We start from the raw sequence: 7,606 nt of genomic DNA, 5'->3' as shown, positions 1-7,606 counted from the left end.
GGTTCCTCAATAGGATTATCACTTTGAACACAGAGCAGTTAAGCACCTTAATTAACCAGGACACTTCAAGAGTTCTTATATATCATTTCACTGCTAGTGTACTTTTTTCAGTTCCTTATTGAAGGAAATTATGAGTGAATTGCCTGTGATACAGCTATAGCTTGTGAATTCTCAGAAGACAGAAATCTTAAGATCTAAGTCTGCTTCCATTAATGAAAATATGAATTTTGGTGTTAACTTAAACAAGATCAATAGCAAGGTATAACCTTAATGAAATGGTGACTCCACAGTACAAAAGCAGACCAAAATAGGCAGTTGCAATTTTATTTCTTCTGCAAAGATGAATCATTGATAAGTGATCGATTGTTTCTCAAAGCTAGGGATACTATTGCCAATTTTAAGAGAACACATAGTTCTAGTTTAGCTGATTACTAATTAGTGCTTATGTTCCTTAACAGATTTTTTCTTCATAAAGTTAAATTATAAACTAAAGGTTTATGAACTGTCAGGTATTGACTTATACTGGTTTCAGCTTGGATAATACATCTGCTTTTTACACACATTTTACTAAAATCAGTAGATCAACTCCTTCTTTCTTACTTGTTTTTCACTTATATAGGGCATTCAGTTGTATGAAGTATTTTCAGATGATGATTTCTCCAGTGAAGTATATGTCTTTGAAATTCTTCCATGTTCACAACATATAGCATTTAACTTCATTATCCTTAAAATCGAACATTAAAATATTTTCCATACACTTTTATAGATTACTGTAGTAACCATGTTTGAAAGAAGGAAGGAAAATGTCACGATGCTACTACTTAAGTTTACTTCTTGAAATAAAACCAAACTTTTTTCACAATATCCAAACAAACTTAGCTTGCTAAATGACATTTATCAAATGATATCCAAAAAAGTGAAGGTAAAATACTTTGCTTAAAATTCAGGCATTGCAGATATGTGCACTAACAGAAACATTAATTAGTTGCTAATTTTGCTGAGTGGCCCATTTAGAAAAAGAGAGGTACAGAGAGAATATGGTGCCTGGCAAAGGGGTGAAACATCTGGGCTCACACATTGAGCCTTACTACTAAGTGGAACATCCCCATCTGGAGAACCAGAAGAGGATCTGCCCAGAGTAATCTGCCACACGGTGTGGAAGCACTATTCAGGAAGGAGAATAATACAGGTTCAAGTCCTCTTAGGTAGAGAAAGGATATCATCACCATTTCCCCCACTTCCTGGACTTTCTGATAGGAAGAGCAGCATGGTCAGTAATATCACTAGGAATCCAATCCTTCATTTCCTTGACTTTTACCAGTGTACTTTAAAACTGAAATGCTTTGGAAATGGCAAACTGTTAGACTCAACACTTCCAAGACACTTCAGCTTTTGCAGACCAAAATAAGATTTCTTCAGTCTGGAAGAATTGGGTTCTGTTTCATTTTCTGGATTTTAAACTTGGTGAGAAAAAATAAAAATGTTTTAATAACTTCAAATCAACTTGAATTTATTGTTTATTTTGTTTGCTTCACAGCTGAACCAAAAAAAAAAAGAAATTCATAATTTTGGCCTCCAAACTAAGGTTCTTTGCATAATGCAGCTGAAATGAGTGTCACCCTTCGGAGAAAATCTCTTTCAGATTGTGTTGAATAATTCATTTTCTGTTTTCTGTCTGAATTTCATAGCAGTTGGTTTAATGTTACTGCTCTGACTTGTCAAGGATCCATGTGATCATATAATGTACACTTGGATACAGGTAAGGATGTTGAGCTTTGTCATTTGCATTTTTCTGAGTATGAAAATTGTTTCAGTATCCTTTAGATTTCCAGCTGACATTTGCTGATGTAGGTAAATGGTCACTGAGGCACAATATTATCATTGCTGCCATACCTCTCATATCTTAGAATAATGTTATTGTTGCATTTATTGCTGCTCGCTATTGTGTAAAATGGAAAGACTTAAATTAAAAAATGTCTTCTGTTGAGCATGAATGCTTTTATTTCCAAGAATCTGGATAATTTAATAATATTATCTACTACAAAATGTGCTTCATGCCAAAAGCAACATTTGAACAAATTATTTTAATTAATACTAAATTTTAATGAATGCCATAAGACTTCTGTTTTCTTCCAAACTGAATATACTATCTTTCACTGATGTGATATGGGTAAATTGATGTAAAAAGAGGATTTAGTCTATTCACTGCTACTTTCATCAACTGGCAACATTCATTCTTGATGTTTTTGTCCATTATGCATTTGGTGGCAGAGGACGTTACATACCAGACTGCATCTTCAGTCTCTGTTCTGAGCTATTGTACTTTCTTCCTTTACTACTACCTATGTCCTTTGTCTGTTACATCAATTTCTCTGTTAAGATTACTCATTGTTTTATGAAAGCACAGTAAAATCCTTGTACTTTGTAAAGACTGCATTTAGAGTCTGGGTTGGATTTCCATCTCAGGATGGAAACTGCAGAATCAAAAAATGTTCACCTAAATAAATGCTTTTTTTCTTTGCCTTCTGAGGCTAACAAAACTTGTGATCTGTCAAAATTGTAAAGGAAATTAATTTCCAAAGATATGAATGTGCAGGAGGAACTCAGCTGCCCTAGAGAATTTATCCTGGGGCTGTTAGTTAAAGTACCTGGGACAGTCATAGCTGATGTGGTGATGCACAGAGCCAGCTCTTGAAATAATTGCCAAAATCTTTGGGGGAACTTAAATGAAACATAGCAGAGTAAACTCAATCAAGAAGTGAGCTCTCTTAGATATTCAAAATATGGAAATATTTGCCATTTTTTCCCAGGCTGTATATAAATTCAATTTCATAGGACTGTCTGAACATGGATAATTACAGATCAATGAAATCTGTAGAAATTGTCAACTTTTAATCTTGCCTGCCACATCTTCCTCATAACTGTCCACATTAAAAAAAAAATGGAGAGGGAGATTCAAGCCATGATGCTAAGGAAGGCTGAGGATGCTGTGGGGAGAATATTGACACAGGTGAGAAGTGCCTTAGGGCTGCAAAGGCAACTTACAAATAGCTCCTCTAAATGGATAAACGTCCTTTGCTTTTGAAAGTGCACTTCCCCGGGTTGTAGACGCACTTTGTCCTTATTCAGTAAGGTTCCCCTCAGAGCACAGGGAAGCTTCATCTAATTAAAGAAAGATTTGTATGTGTTTTCCCCAAAAGATCCCAGCGCTTGACAAATGGAGTTAGGGACCAGTGGCACCTTGAATTGTGACGGTAGATATGCCACCCAAAGGGCACAAAATTACAAGGCACTAATTTCCCTGTCATATCTTCTTGTTCATGTGATGCAGTGATGACCACCTCACCCCTCTCCCTCCCCTCCACTCCCTTTCATATTCAGTTAGACCCAGCCTGGGCTCTAACTGTATTAAAAGCATTACTGAGTAAAAATTAACATTCAGTTGTGACAGAAAATAGCCATCTATTTTTGAAGCTCAACATTTGTTAGCGGCCCACAGAAATTATCTCCTTTTTCTTATTTTAAGTCAAGGGTTATTTTTTATTTGTATTTGCTGAGTTTTCTGTCTGTGAAATTTGGGGTATTTTAAGAATATAGTTTTGACCTTTCTATATCCTGATGGAGGACATGCAAATATATGCAGATTTGGAAACAACAGTTTGGCTAACATTAACGTTGGCCAGTTTGATGCAGATTTTTAAAATATTGGTGATTTTGTTGCTGTTGTTGTTGTTTTAACCATAGTAAGAAAGAGAAAGGAAAAATAACATTTTGTACACAGTGTAGCTGTGAAAGAAGCAGGAAAACATATCAAAATGGAGTCTTAGGATTGTCAGAGAATCCTTTCTCTGTGCCCCCTCCCCCAGCATAATATTGACAATCTCTGGACTCCTTTAGGTTTTATCCAGCAGTAAAGGTTATCAATAACCTTATCAGCTCCACCTGACAGAAATTGCCAGTGCACGGTCACATCTTCGCCCTGATCTGACTCACCAGAAATACATGCCACAAGTGATGGTACACAGTCATCTGCACTGTCCCCAGCTTGGCAACAAAGCTCATCATATAGCCCTGTTGCATCTTTGTGTTGACTGAAAAGAGTCAAAGCTCTGAACTATAAAATGTAGGAGAGGAAAGTGGTTCAGAAAACAGGCACAGATAAAATAGGATTTTGGAATGAATGGCAAGTTTTGCAAAAGACAAGACATCTGATCCCTCTGATTTGAACTCTAAACAATAATTTTGGATAGTATGGTTGCAATGTAATCAAATATTTCCATATCAAATACGAAGTGCTTCACACTGAGGTCCCAGGTAGTGAAAATTCAGTCCTGGCTGCTCTGAGTGATAAATTTTCTCTGGGGGCTTAAATACAAAGCCTAAGAAGAATCTGAAGGAAAGAATCAAGTCAACCCAATTCCCTAATGAATATTCTCCCTAGCAGAAGGATTAAATAGAGAGACACATTTTAGAGCTTAAAGGAATATAATTTAAAGGATAACTGTCAAGTTTAACCTTTTATACAAGACATGACAGTTATGTGGATGAGAATATTGATAGAAAAATGTATAACAGGAAAAGAACAAAGAAAAAATTAACCTCTTTTTAGTTCTCTTAAATCACCATAAACTTGTATTGAAATGTGAGCAAACAGAAGATCTTTATATTACCCTTTCTATTATCCTCCCTTCCTAATGTATGGCAACAAAAATCACTGAACTATTCCTATCAACTATTTATTTAAGACCAACCTGCCATACACTAAATATACAGGTGGTGGAGGATATTCCAGTTATCTAAGACAGACAATAGATAAACAAATGAAAACAAAAGCAAAGATGAAGCAATATCCCTATGGCCGTACAGTATAATAGTAACTCCAAACATAATTCTTCTCTCCTGGGCTCCCACCTAAGAGATCCAATAGATAGGATAACCAAACATATATAAGATACAGATAGGAGAAAGAAGGATCCTATAGAACCTCTTCAGCTCTCTCTGAAGACAGAGAGATTTCTGAGCCAAACTATCTACCGTTAACAAAGTTCAGGTCTAATGGCTCTTAATATAAGAAACAATGTTAATATCTACAATTTAGTCCAGATCTGAGAATTGCAAATACCCTGATAATATTCATAATGTTGACTCTTCCTGGGTAAACAGCCTTATGTCCTATTTATTCTACATATGCTATCAATACTGTCATGGTTACAGTCTGGTTAAATAATTCATATATATGCATACAAAAATTCCAAGACCAATTAGATACAGAATGAAAATGAGCACTACAGCCTTACATATTAGCTCTGTGACTACAAATAGTAAAGTTTATATTGTGTTAAAGTTCAGAAAAAAGGAGAAATCAGATTCATAATTGATTAAAGATATTGTATTTCACATAGGTAATTATTTGATAGAACTTGATGAAATTAATTAGAGTATTTCTATTAGCTTCAGTATGCATTCAGTCCTCCATTTATGTGCATAAAGCTTTTGTAATGAAAAGCTAACTTTAGTGATATTTATGAGCAAGCTGAATATGAATTTTTCTATTATGTTCATCAGACAGCCATAGTTAAACCAATACCCTTTTGTCACTCTTAAACCTAAGCTTTAAATCTCACTTATTAAAAATTGCATTGAAATAGCAAAAAGACAAAGCATAGAATATAAAATAAAATATCTATTTGAATGATTCATGGTGATGTGAGGAAAAATTAATTGATACAGAGAGAATAACAGATGTCCAAGGAGTATTCCTTTTGATAATTTTCACTTTCTTTGCCTATTTTGTAAAAAAGAAAATAAAAATTCTAAATTAATTTGAGCCCTCTCCTGCACCAACACATTTTTTCTTTGTTATATTTTTCTTTTCTCAGCCAGACTGAATGCAGAGATATCAGTGACAAATCTGCCCTGGCTTATCCATTATTACAAAGAAAAACAAAACAAAACAAAAAAGACTTTCCTAATACCCTAGAAACTTGGAGAGACAATTTCCTACTCTAAGAGGAAAAATACCAGCTTTCACTACTTTCAACTGCTATCAAAAATTCCTATGCAGTTTGTTCCCTTTTATGACAAGGCCAAAAACCAATGCAGAAGAGCTACTGAATGCTATCTCCTGCTATTTAGATAGAGACTAAGACTTTAGAAAGGTCTCCCGATCTGTTTGTTAATGATAACTATTAAATAGATGCATAACTCAGTAGGAATTTTTATACCAAATCAAAGTCTTTCACGATATCTTCCCTACAATGAGCAAAATAATGCCCTAACCATCTCTATCACAGGTGGGAGAGGGATTTAAAATTAGTATCTGAAAGATAAGAGGTCCAAACACTGCTGCGGATTTTGTAATGATTGCTTAGTTGACACTGCAAGAATATACATAAAAGCTGATTACCCATAAACCATGGTAAGAGCCCCAAAAGAAATTCTTCATTTATTTGTCTCTCAAACAACGTGTATGTTCTGCATATGCATTCATCCCACAAAAGCTGAAGAATGAAGACCACCTGAACTTTAAGAATTACAGAAGAGGACTTTAATTACCTTCTACTTTCTCTTGGTCCGAGTCTCTTCCAAATATATGAGAGGAACTGTGAATTGTCCTCTTCCTGCTCACCTGTTCAAGTTCTTGAGACAGTATTTGTGGGGAAATATGAATGGTAGTGATGGTTGTACCCCTCTAAAAAGCACTAAACAGAGTAGGATGTAAACAGGACTGAAGCAGCACTCTAGTCTCACTCTGATCAAGAGATCTAGCTGGATGCTGAGAAAAACATTTATAATACTCAGGTCAAGATGGAGAAGGTGCTACGCTTTCCCATGATGGATTCTTGCTGAGACAGTTGTGAAAAGGCTGTACATATCTTGTATTATATTAACTGCTGTGATCTGGCTGCTGTTTGCAAATCTAGCAATAAAAATCGCCTGTAGAACCAGCTTAACTGGCCAATAAAAAAAAGATTTCACTACTAGTCTGCATGGCTGCGAAGAGGTAAGCAGACAAAGCATAACAGCAGATCTTTCCCTTTATTACTAAATAAGAAAACTCTAACAGCTTCACTGCAATAAATAATAGGTGCCCCACTGCAGTGTTTCTGGTAGGACTCAAAGGATGCCTTGTGAGAGTTGATCCTTTTTTTTTAAATTTGTCACCTAAACTCAATGTATCTTCTTTTCTAAAGGAAAAAATGAATTCTTTATAATAAAAATGTAAAAAGGCAAAAAAAGGTCAACCAAAGCACTCAAGAGAACACAGTAATTATAGTAATCCTTAGAAAGTATCTCTGATGAATAAACTCACTATCATCAGTAAAAACATGTAAAAATCTACCTAGTCAACCTGGAGCCTAGTTAACTTGGGGACTAGGTTATAAAAGGCTGTAATCTGCTGTGGGGAATAGGCCAACTAGTTGGGGGAGAAGAGAGGAATTTCTGCTTTTACATAATCCTGTAGATAAAGAAGGATTTCCTAGAATGGGGGATCTGCTTCAGCTCAAAAGCAATGGTGACCTGAAGATTTTAAGAGAGGAGAATCTGTCTCCATTAAAGGGAATGACTTAGTAGGCTGTTGACATTAATTCCCTGTATATTAAGA

The sequence above is a fragment of the Apteryx mantelli genome, chromosome 3, assembly GCF_036417845.1.
Source record: "Apteryx mantelli isolate bAptMan1 chromosome 3, bAptMan1.hap1, whole genome shotgun sequence".
In the NCBI taxonomy this organism is placed as follows: Eukaryota; Metazoa; Chordata; class Aves; order Apterygiformes; family Apterygidae; genus Apteryx; species Apteryx mantelli.
The sequence above is the reverse complement of the archived record's forward strand: the minus strand, read 5'-3'. Positions refer to the sequence as shown.